Below are 10323 nucleotides of genomic sequence, written 5' to 3' on the forward strand. Positions count from 1 at the left end.
GGTAGGTCAATACTCTAGTGTCCAAGTGTTACGATGTTTACTAGCCTTATTACTTTAGAAAGGTTTGTTTACAAGTTGGACACAGTTTTCTATGTGCCTTTTTTTTTTTTTTCAAATTCTTACAAAATCTTGTCCCTGTCTCATAAGATCTGGTAGTCTAAATGGGAAAACAAGATATACCGAATGCAAATAATTGAAATTTGCTATTGTAAATATATCCTCACACATGCTCTATCTCACTCAAACCTCAATTTTTTTCCTCTTTTCTTCTGGTTCAGCTACCCTGCTGCCTGTGCTCCTGTCCCTCCCTGTGGAAGGTCACTAGAGGTAACAAGCATGTTCTGTCTTGTCAGTTCTCACTCAAGGCATTCCTTCAGATCAACAGAAGGTTCAGAGTATTCCCTTTATCATCACCCATGAGGGTGTGTCTTCACCACTTTCACATGTTTTGCTGTGGGTTTTTGTTATTGCTGTGGGTGTGTTGTAGTTATTTTCCCTTTGACCAAAGTTGTGTTCTGTCCCAGTTTCTTTTTTCCTCCTAGATCCTCCTTACATCTACATTATCCATGCCCTTGGCAGCATGTCCCTATATTACAACCTTTGTCATTTCTATCACTCTCAGTGGCTGCATTTGCTCTTACCCCCTGGGGTTTTACTCTCATTTAACTTTGACACATGTCTTCATTATCTCCCTGAGAGAAGCTCCAGGGGCCTAAAAAGAACTGCTGGAAATGGCACATACAGTTTCCCGGAGGTGGTAACAATTGGGTGATGCAAATTTTACAGAGGAGAGAATTGTTAGATCTTGAATGAGCACAGCTGTGAGGCACTGTTGATGTTCACTGATGAGAAGGAAGCCAGTGCTGGGATAGACAGTGCTGGGAGAAGTTGAGTAGATCCTAGGGACTCAAGTGGGGACAGACTGTTTTCTTAAGACTCAGTGTTTAAAGATGAGTAGTAATTCTACCTGATGCAATTTGGAGTTTGATTCCAAAGGTACTCAATCCAAGAGGAGACAGCTATAGAAATTCCCTGGGAGGAGCTGGGTTCCAGATATTACACAAGATATGATGGTAGAATGATGAATATGACACAGATCAGGTCTCATGAAGCTCTCAGAAAGTCATGGTCAGTATCTATCTAAATGGCTATCCACAGGAACTCTGGTTTCATGAACTCTCTGGAAATGAGTCCACATAAGCAGAGTTGTGTTCTGCTAGGCAAGTTCCTGTCCAAATATTTTAGGTAATACATTTGTAAAAATTTTTATGTATTTTCTAGCTTTTTAAGAAGAAATACTCAAAATAATTCAGATTTTTATTGAATTTTCAAAGTCCTCATAATAAAATAATTTTAAATTTTCTTAATGGTCTTATTGGAAGGTTTAAGGTAAGTAGGGCTATCTGACTCTAAATGATTTCAAATTGCAGTGTTCTTGGCTTCTTATAAACTATTTTTTCTTGTTTTACTATCATATATATACATATATATGTATATTTATGTATCTCACAATCGTGTCATATATATTTATATGTGTATGAGTGTATATAATATATAGGGACATATACATGCTTTAACGACTTTTTTCAGCTTGTAAAAATAGATGTGTTACCAGTTTTGAGAGTCTTTAAATCTCCAAAGGTCAATGCTTTTAGTTTAATGTTATAATTTTTGGTAAGTTTGTAACAGTCAGAATAAGTTTTTTTTGGCTTAATGGACAAGAGAAGGTCAGACCATTCAATTACCCTGAAGGGTGCGTGGGGTGTGCACAGAGAAGCTGTTATCACCCACCTTTTCACTGTTAAGGTCAGATCCAAGTACAGATTCTGCTCCCAGTTGGGGAAGAATGCTCCTTTCCTCAATCTAAAAATGATGCTGTTTATGAATTTAGCAGCACGCCAGGCAATACTATACCTTGTCTTGGTGACAGTGCTTTTCCTGAGGCTGTCGAATTATGTGCCCTTGGGCAATCCCACTTAACAACTTCTTGGGCATTGATTGGCCTTGGGATATGGAATAAAAACAGTTCTCAGGGTGTTTCAAGCTCATGTTTGTCTTGGGATCAAACATTATAAATTGGAGATCTTCTGAGAGATAAATCACTCAACTGAGAAGAATGTTTTCTATTGTTTTGCTTGTATTCAAACTAAGATGGGAATTCAGAAGACCAAAACCAGAAGGACGTCTGGAGTCAGCAGTGGAGCAGGAACAGATAAACATCAGACACAATATGAGTGGCAATAGAAGAACCAAAGAGTGATGCCAAGAATACATAGTGGCGGTCTAAAAAGAGGATGCGAAGAACTAAGTGGAAATATAGCAAAGTCAGTATCAGGAAATATGAGACTAAATCGCAAAGCTGAAGGAAATATGAGACTCAAAAAGTTAAGAGGAAGCTGTTCTGTAGGATTTCCTTAGACACCTTTAAACCTGTCTCTTCTCCATTAATGCCATAAACCCTCCTTAAAGCCTGGCACAAATAGAGTTCCATGTGGGATTTCTCCAACATGAGCAGATAGCAGCCTTTCCTGGAAGACTTGTTGAAAAACATAAATGCCTATGTCCAAGACCTGCTGTACTGGTTAGAGCAAGTAAATCTACTGGTTTAGAGCCCCCCCTCCCCCTTTTTAATAAAAGGCCAGTAGTAAATATTTTTGGCTTTATAGACCATATGGTCTCTCTCACAGTCATTCATCTCTGCTGTTTTAGCATGAGAACAGCCATGCACAATACGTATTGTACGTAAATAAATGAATGTGGCTCTGTCCCAATACTTTCCTTTTTTTTTTTTTTTTTTTTTTTTTTACAAAACAGGTGGTATGCTGGATTTGGCCCATGAACTGTGGTTTCCTGACTCTGGTTTAGAGCAGTGTTATTCCTTTCTCCAACACAGTGGCCTGATGCATCTTGAAGACAAAAATTAGCAAAACACAAGCCTTCAAACCAGAAAGTCAGATGTTTCTTTTAATCACCTAAGTTTTGCAGATAATGTTATTCTTGGTGCTCTATATTTCTGTGTATAAAGTTTGCTCAGCTATGGATGTACAAAATTGTGGCAGCAAGTACAGTTTCTTTTAGAAGCTACTGGAAAAGGGATTTCATTTCCCCAAGTAACTCACTCACTGGCTTGCTCTCCTGTCAGAAATTCCATCTTTAGTAAATCAATTCAATTCATAGTTATGATATGTTTTCTCATACTGTATGCAAACTAAAGAAGAGAATAACTGTTCCTACCCTCATGGGGTAAGAAAAGCAAATTTCCTTTTGACAACTTAAATACTGAGAAGGTAAGCAGTACTCATCTAGTGGAAAAATGGATTGAAGACAGAACTATGGAGATTATTTTAGGCAATAACAGTCAAGTGTGATTGTTTATAAAATTCTCTGTGTTGTTGTTGTTTTTGTGTAAGATATGGTTGGGTAGGCAGTGATGGAATGTATTTAAAAAATAGGAAGCATTGAAATGAGACATTTCCAAAGGCATTTTAGTTAAAACCCAGTTCCTCCATTAAGGAATCATCTCATCTTTCACCTCCCAGTGGGGAGTAATCAGTTCCTTGATTAGCATTTGTAGTCACAAGGATTCCAAGTTGCTTCTACATGACTCTCTCAGGAACTCTCCTGGATCAGCTCAGAAAGAGCTAACTCCCTATAGCTGTGGATGTGGCCTGCTGTGGACGTGCCACAGTCAAATGTAGAAGAGGGACAAAGCTGATGTTTGCTTTTGGGAACTCTTAAGACTAATTCTGTGACTTCCACTGTGCCCCTCTTGAGCTTTCTATATGTAGTCTCTTCTGTACAATTGGCCTTAGTTCTGTTCAGAATTCTAACCTCTTTTTGAGTCCTTTTTCCACTAAAACTTAAACAGTTTGTCTTTTGATAAACCAATTGAGGATAATACCTTTGCAAGTTATTTACGTTTTTTTTTTCAGTTAAGATATTTGCATTTTATTGGGTGGGGTTCATAGTCTTTCCTCATAAGGATTTACAATGGGGAATTTCATTTGGAGATGGTTTTCACCACCTCTGATGGAAAGGTTTCGGTTCAGAATGCTATAGTTAATTGAATACCAGAAGACCTGGGTTTTTGTCCTGTCTCAAATTACTAAATTAGTTATAAAACTATGTTCCCATTATGGATCTCAGTTTTCTGATTCTATAAAATTATAGTTGGTATTACATGATTACTGCTTCAAACTCTAGGATAAGTTAATTTACGCAAAAGTACTAATGACTGACAGTAGTTTAATTAGTTAGTTATCCAGGTACATAAGAATTTTGAAAGCTCTTAGACTCCAAAGGTTCTGCAGTACTCATTTTATACACCATTAATAACGTAGAGAATTTTCCAGTTTCCTTCAAATCATACTATGTAGGCTGCATTTGCAACTGAGTCAGACAGAAAAATGGCCAGAAAACTGTTTTTTTGTTAATGGATAGATGCTTACTGTGATTTCTGTGAGAATTTTGAGTAGGGAAGAACCTAGAACCAACATGGAATAATCAGGCCTGCTTTACATGCTGAGATTCAGAGTGGGGAAGGGGTGATGCTTTTGAATGCAAACATTCCAAAAAGTTTCGAGAGAGAGAGAGAAACTTGCATTTGCTTGGTTCTGGCACCTAGGTACAGGCAATGCAACATGTACATCCATCTACGTTCTCTTTCCCCTTCCTTTTTCCACAACCCTATACACCTGTCTCACTGGAAAGATTAAAATTTTTTTTTTTTTTTATAAACAATCATACTTAGCTGTAATGCCTGATGCAAGCGTAGAATGATATCTGCCTTTCTGTTTTGAGCCTGTCTCCTCTCTTCATATGTTGTTTATCCTGTGAGGACAGAAACCATTTTTCCCTTCTTTAATTTTGCATATAATAGCAGAAGCACTGTAAGTCTTCTTTGCTCAAATGACTGTCTATTTCTTCTGAAAGGACTCTTCGCTCAAATGACTGTTTATTTCCTCTTAGATGAAAAGTATACGTCTTAATGTGTCATTCAGATTCATTGCAATTCATGTCCTCATTCAACAGATAGTGATGACCACACTATTGCAGGTGCTCATTAGGTACCTGGGCTGGTGAACATCTCCAATACGTCTCGACTTCTTGGAGTCTGCATTCTCATAAAGACAGGCAGACTACTGACAAATAAAGACCCGCAGATGTCAGGTCATGAAAGTGTGCTCTAGAGAAGGAAAAAGCAGAGTCAAGGACTAGAGAGCAGTGGAAGGTAGATGCTGCTTTGATGGGGAGGCCAGAGACAGCTGCTTTGATCAGGGGACATTTGACCAGATGTGAAGGAGTGAGCTGGAACATCACGTGGGAACTCAGACAGAGAGTTTCTGGCAAACATGATCCGTTCCCATGCATTGTTCCCAACTTTTTTAAAAAAGATTTTTGTTAAAATATAGCTAACATACAATATTATAGTATTTTCAGGTATACACCATAGTTATTCAACATTTGTATACCCAAAGAAGCAACCATGTGACGCCATACCACACTATCACAATATTATTGACTATATTCCCTATGCTGTACATTACATCCCCATGACTTACTTGTTTTATACCTGGAAATTTGGACCTCTTATTTCCCTTTACTTTTCCCCCTTTTAAAAAAATTTCAATTACAACTGACATTCAATATTATTTAATATTAATTTCAGATGTACAGCATAGTGATTAGACATTTATATAATTTAAGAAATGTTCCCCCTGACCAGTCAACATTTAATGATCTTCTTCCCTGTGTGATTCAGCTCTTCCTGCCTGAACTCTCTCCTCTCATTACTCATTTTAAGCCGACCCCTCCTGTGTCCAAAGGTCCTTCCTGGTATTTACAGTTGATCCTCATTATTCACAGATTCTGTTTTTGCCGATTTGCCTACTTGCTAAAATTATTTGTAATCCCCCCATCAATACTCAGGGTGTTTTTGTGGTCATTCGTGGACAAGCGCATGCACAAAGTGGTGAAACAGTGTGAGTCGCCCTGTGTGTACGTTCCCAGGTGAGCTTGAACAGGGTACTGCTCTGCCTCTTGTTTCAGCTCTCATTCATACTGCTACTGAGTGTCCTTGTCGTGGGAAGTGTAGTGTAACATTTTTTCACATTTTTGTACATTTTATTGGCGACTTACCTGTTTAAAATGGCCCCCAAGTATAGTGTACATTTACCTTTTAGGGTTCCTAAGCAAGGTAAGCATGAAGGCTGGGGTGTGCCTCATGGAGGAAATCCATGTGCTAGGAAAGCTTCCTTGTTCAGGCGTGAGTTTATAGTACCCTTGGCCATGAGTCCAATGTTAGTGAATCGACAATAGATATTAAATAAGGTGTCTTTATGCAAAAATATACGTAACACAAGGTTTTTTATTGATTAGTTGATAACAGCATTGTGACCAGAGGCTGTCAGGAACCTAACCCTGTTTTTGACCCTAAGAGCAATGGTTCAGTATTTGTTAATTCAGTGTTCCTGGTGACTCTGTAGAACAGAACTACCACAAGTAATGATTCAACTGTAACTTCCATATCTTCCTTCTAAAGTGATTCATTTTTGGGTACGTCATATTTTAGTGCCTAGTTATTGTTGTCTAATGCTGCATTCCATTTGTTTTAGAGCGTTTGTCGGATTCTTTTATGCCTCTTTGAGCCATCGCTTTGGCCAGCTCCCAATCATTGAGTATAGACTATGTGCTCAAAACGGGTACGGGATTTTCATTGTAATGACCCTGAGAAGTAAGCAATAGGAGACCCATTTTGCAAATTAAAACCCTGAGACTCCAGAGGTTCTGTGATTTGCCCAAGGTCACAATGCAAGTAAAGCTGAGGAATCTGGATTTTTTCCAAGGTTTGCCTATATCTGAAGCTTTTACGTCTTACACAGTTCGGGGTGCCTGATTGAAACTCAGTAAGCTAAAAGGAGTGTTATACAAAGAAGACAAAAGAGGGAGGGGAAATCAAGGACAATTCATGCTTTGTGTTGGTTGGTAGCAAAGCTATTTTTCTCCCTGGGAGAAAGAGATGAAAGTTCTGATATTCACATGCTCACCCACCAGGCACCCTTCAGAATTCCCATCCATCAGCTGGCAAATGGACACATTTTAACGAGCACAATCTCAACCAAGCAAGTTCTGGCAACAAAATATGCCTCCACTAATGATATTCAATTGTTCTAAGAAGACAAAATGGTCTGAAGTGTAATGAGATGCCAAACACACAAACGCACAAAACAGGCTGCTCATATTTAAGTCCTTATGTTTCTTGAAGTGAAAACTCATTTTAAGAAGATTATGGTGCATATATTATAAAGTGGGATGATATTCCACATTCATGCCCCACTGGGGCCTTGACTGTATTAAAAAAAATGAAAACAAAACCAACAACAACATTTTGTTCCCACACAAGTACTTTGCTAATAGGACATGTGACGAGGTAGTCATTTGTTTGGGTTATTTTTATTGCAGGCTTTATGAATGCAGTCATTCTTTTCATACACAATGAGTTCAGGAAATGTTTTAACCAGGCTTCTGAGAATGAGAATACCCTAGAAACAAGGGGCAGAAGGTCAGGGTCATTGGAATACAATTGTAAGTGATGAAGTGGGGTGGTTGAGAGAGAAAAGGGAGTGATTTGGGTTGTAGGGATGTGTTCGCCCCACCTTCCAGTTAGAACAAAGGGCCTCCTACTGAGGTGACAGCCAGATTTTTATCCTTGACCAAGTTCTATTCGACATGTTCATCAGTGGCAAAGATTCATAATTTCAAACATTTTGTTATAAGCAACACCTTTTGTTGTGATGAAAAATCCCTCTGAGAAATGTAAACGAAACATATAAAGTAAATAATAAAGGTTGATTGAAGTGAGGGGGGAATGTGTTTCGAACAATGTAGATCCTCTTTCTCCTCCTTCCCCTTTTTCTTAGCAATATCCCTGAGGGGGCTTCTGAAAACCCCCAGACTCTAAGAAACTGTGTGAAAGTCAGTGATTCTGATGAAGTGAGATGTTTAAATGTCCAGGGAAGACGGACAGAATGATAAAAGAAAGGAGATGTCAGGCAGGGGAAAAGATAGCACTCGAAATGTTTCAAAGAGAGAGGGAATGGGGATGGTGAGCGAACCCAGAAATTAATAATTGTAGGAAACTCTCTCCACTCCTAGGACTGGTGGGAGGAAGTGGGGGAAGGGGTGTTATCAGAGTCCAAGAATACATCTGGTTGCATAGGCTGCATAGTCAGTACTGGAACCATGACGAGAGCCTCATGGCTGAAACCACTTCCCAGGGCAGGGTTGCAGCCACTTCCAGAGATGCCACTAGAGGTAGAGGGAGAGCAAGGAAGAAATGCTGCTTCTTCCTTATCCCTGTGTCCGACCCCACCAGGACCTCCTACTGCTTAAACCTACCAGGAAGCCTGTTGGAAAAAGAGACTCCCAGCCCTGGCATTACTGAGCAGAGTTATGAAGGGCAGGTATGAGACTAAGAGGAAGTAGGTCAATAAGTGGCCCAGGCTGTTGGGCTATTCAGCATCCACCCATACCCTTCTACTCCTATTTATACTTCTCATACCATGATAATGGTAACTTTATGCTTCTGCTTTATAAAATCCAATTCTCTCTGGTACACAGGATGATGCTCATACTCTCTCACAAGGAAAAGACACTGAGTTCTATCAATCAGTCTCTGCCTCTGTCCCTGAGTGATATTAGTTCCTCTTCATTTCAGTTACAAAGCCCATCTGGATATTATGTAACCTAAAGACTAAAGTTAAACTATCATCCACATTCTATATGAAATATAACAGGGGGCGAGGACAAAAAGTGTGTGTGTGTGTGTGTGTGTGTGTGTGTGTGTTTGGGAGTGTGGGTAAGTAACAAGCAGGGAGAAAAAAATGTATTTCTGCTGTATTCAGTGTTTCTGTATCTTGTTACGATGCCAAAGTTGATACGTGTAGCATTTTTTTTTTTTTTTAATATTACACATTCAAACACTCTTTCTGGCTGTAGTTCAGTTCTTGATGGTTTTACCAATATTGGGTTCCTTTAGTCTTTCATGACATTTTCAAAACATTATTTTGAATTTCTTATAGGTGCCCCAGGGAATCTCCTGGGTTCCAAACATAGTCTTTGTTTCCTTCATTATATAACATGACCCTACTTCCTTCTCATAATCCTAACTGGCCAATGAGTAACTCTCTTCTTTGCCACTTGAGCTAGTGTGGCATGAGAGGCCCAAAATGGGTAGGTGGCAATCCCCACTTCCACCTCAAAGGGATCATTGTTATGCCAATTGATGGAAGCAGTCCCCTTTGAGAACAAAGCACTCCAAAACACCCTAGCCTAAAGTTGCTGTGATGGGAAGCAAAATTCTTTGGGGGGATTTACTTCATGTAGTAGTGAGATCAACAGTCCATTGAGATAAACAGTTCATTTCTACCTCTTTATTTACAAATTCATGCATGATGGCTATAAAAGAAATAGTACCACGTATTGGTCACTAATTCAGAGCACAAATCACATTTTGAAAGTAAGTTTACAACTGGTCATTTCATTATTTTATGTGGGCCAACTACATGTGGAGGAGGGAATGTATGGCACAACACCAGTAAATGTTATGAAATTAGCCCCTTGTTGCACTTTTACTTTAAAATGAGTTGTTTGTTGGAACCACTGTTGTATAATATACTGTGAGGGTGAGCAAGGTATTTTCTTAATACCTAAAGGTGGTGGTACTGGCTGAAAAACAAATTGAGCAGGGAAGGAAAGTTCTTATCAGAAAGCATTCTGGTCTACAGCCATACCACCCTGAATGCACCCTATCTCGTCTCATCTCAGAAGAATAGCATTCCATTCTTTTGAGGGCATACCACTGTTCCCAATATTGTAGAAAAAGATCCAATATAACCAGACTGCATTAGGTGGCTGAGATGGTCCTCTTGAGAAATGATGACTTGTTAGGGCCTGTTGGAAAGTTAAACACTCAACAGTGAGAGAAGGGGGGTTTGTTTTTGTTTTTAAATGAGACAAGAGCTCATGATGTTGACCCATATATAAATTTCCATTTCTGCTGCTGTGGCTATTTAGATGTGAGTCCGTTGAATAATCATCAGGGTTGCTGGGCAGAGGCTGGCTAACATGGCAGGAAAGGTTATCTTGTTTCCCCAACATCTGAGAGCTTCCGCTGCTCTGGGTGCCCTTTGGTAATCAATGACACAGAACAAATATATCCTCTCTTACTGTGCTTATTCTGGGAGAGTTATCCCATCCTACTTCCTTTGAACTCCTTGAATTTTTTTTCTTTCCAATTATCTGATTCTTAAGCCAAACTGTTAT

This window comes from Rhinolophus sinicus, chromosome 4 (assembly GCF_057876585.1).
Source record: "Rhinolophus sinicus isolate RSI-liver-muscle chromosome 4, RSI-T2T, whole genome shotgun sequence".
NCBI classification, from domain to species: Eukaryota; Metazoa; Chordata; class Mammalia; order Chiroptera; family Rhinolophidae; genus Rhinolophus; species Rhinolophus sinicus.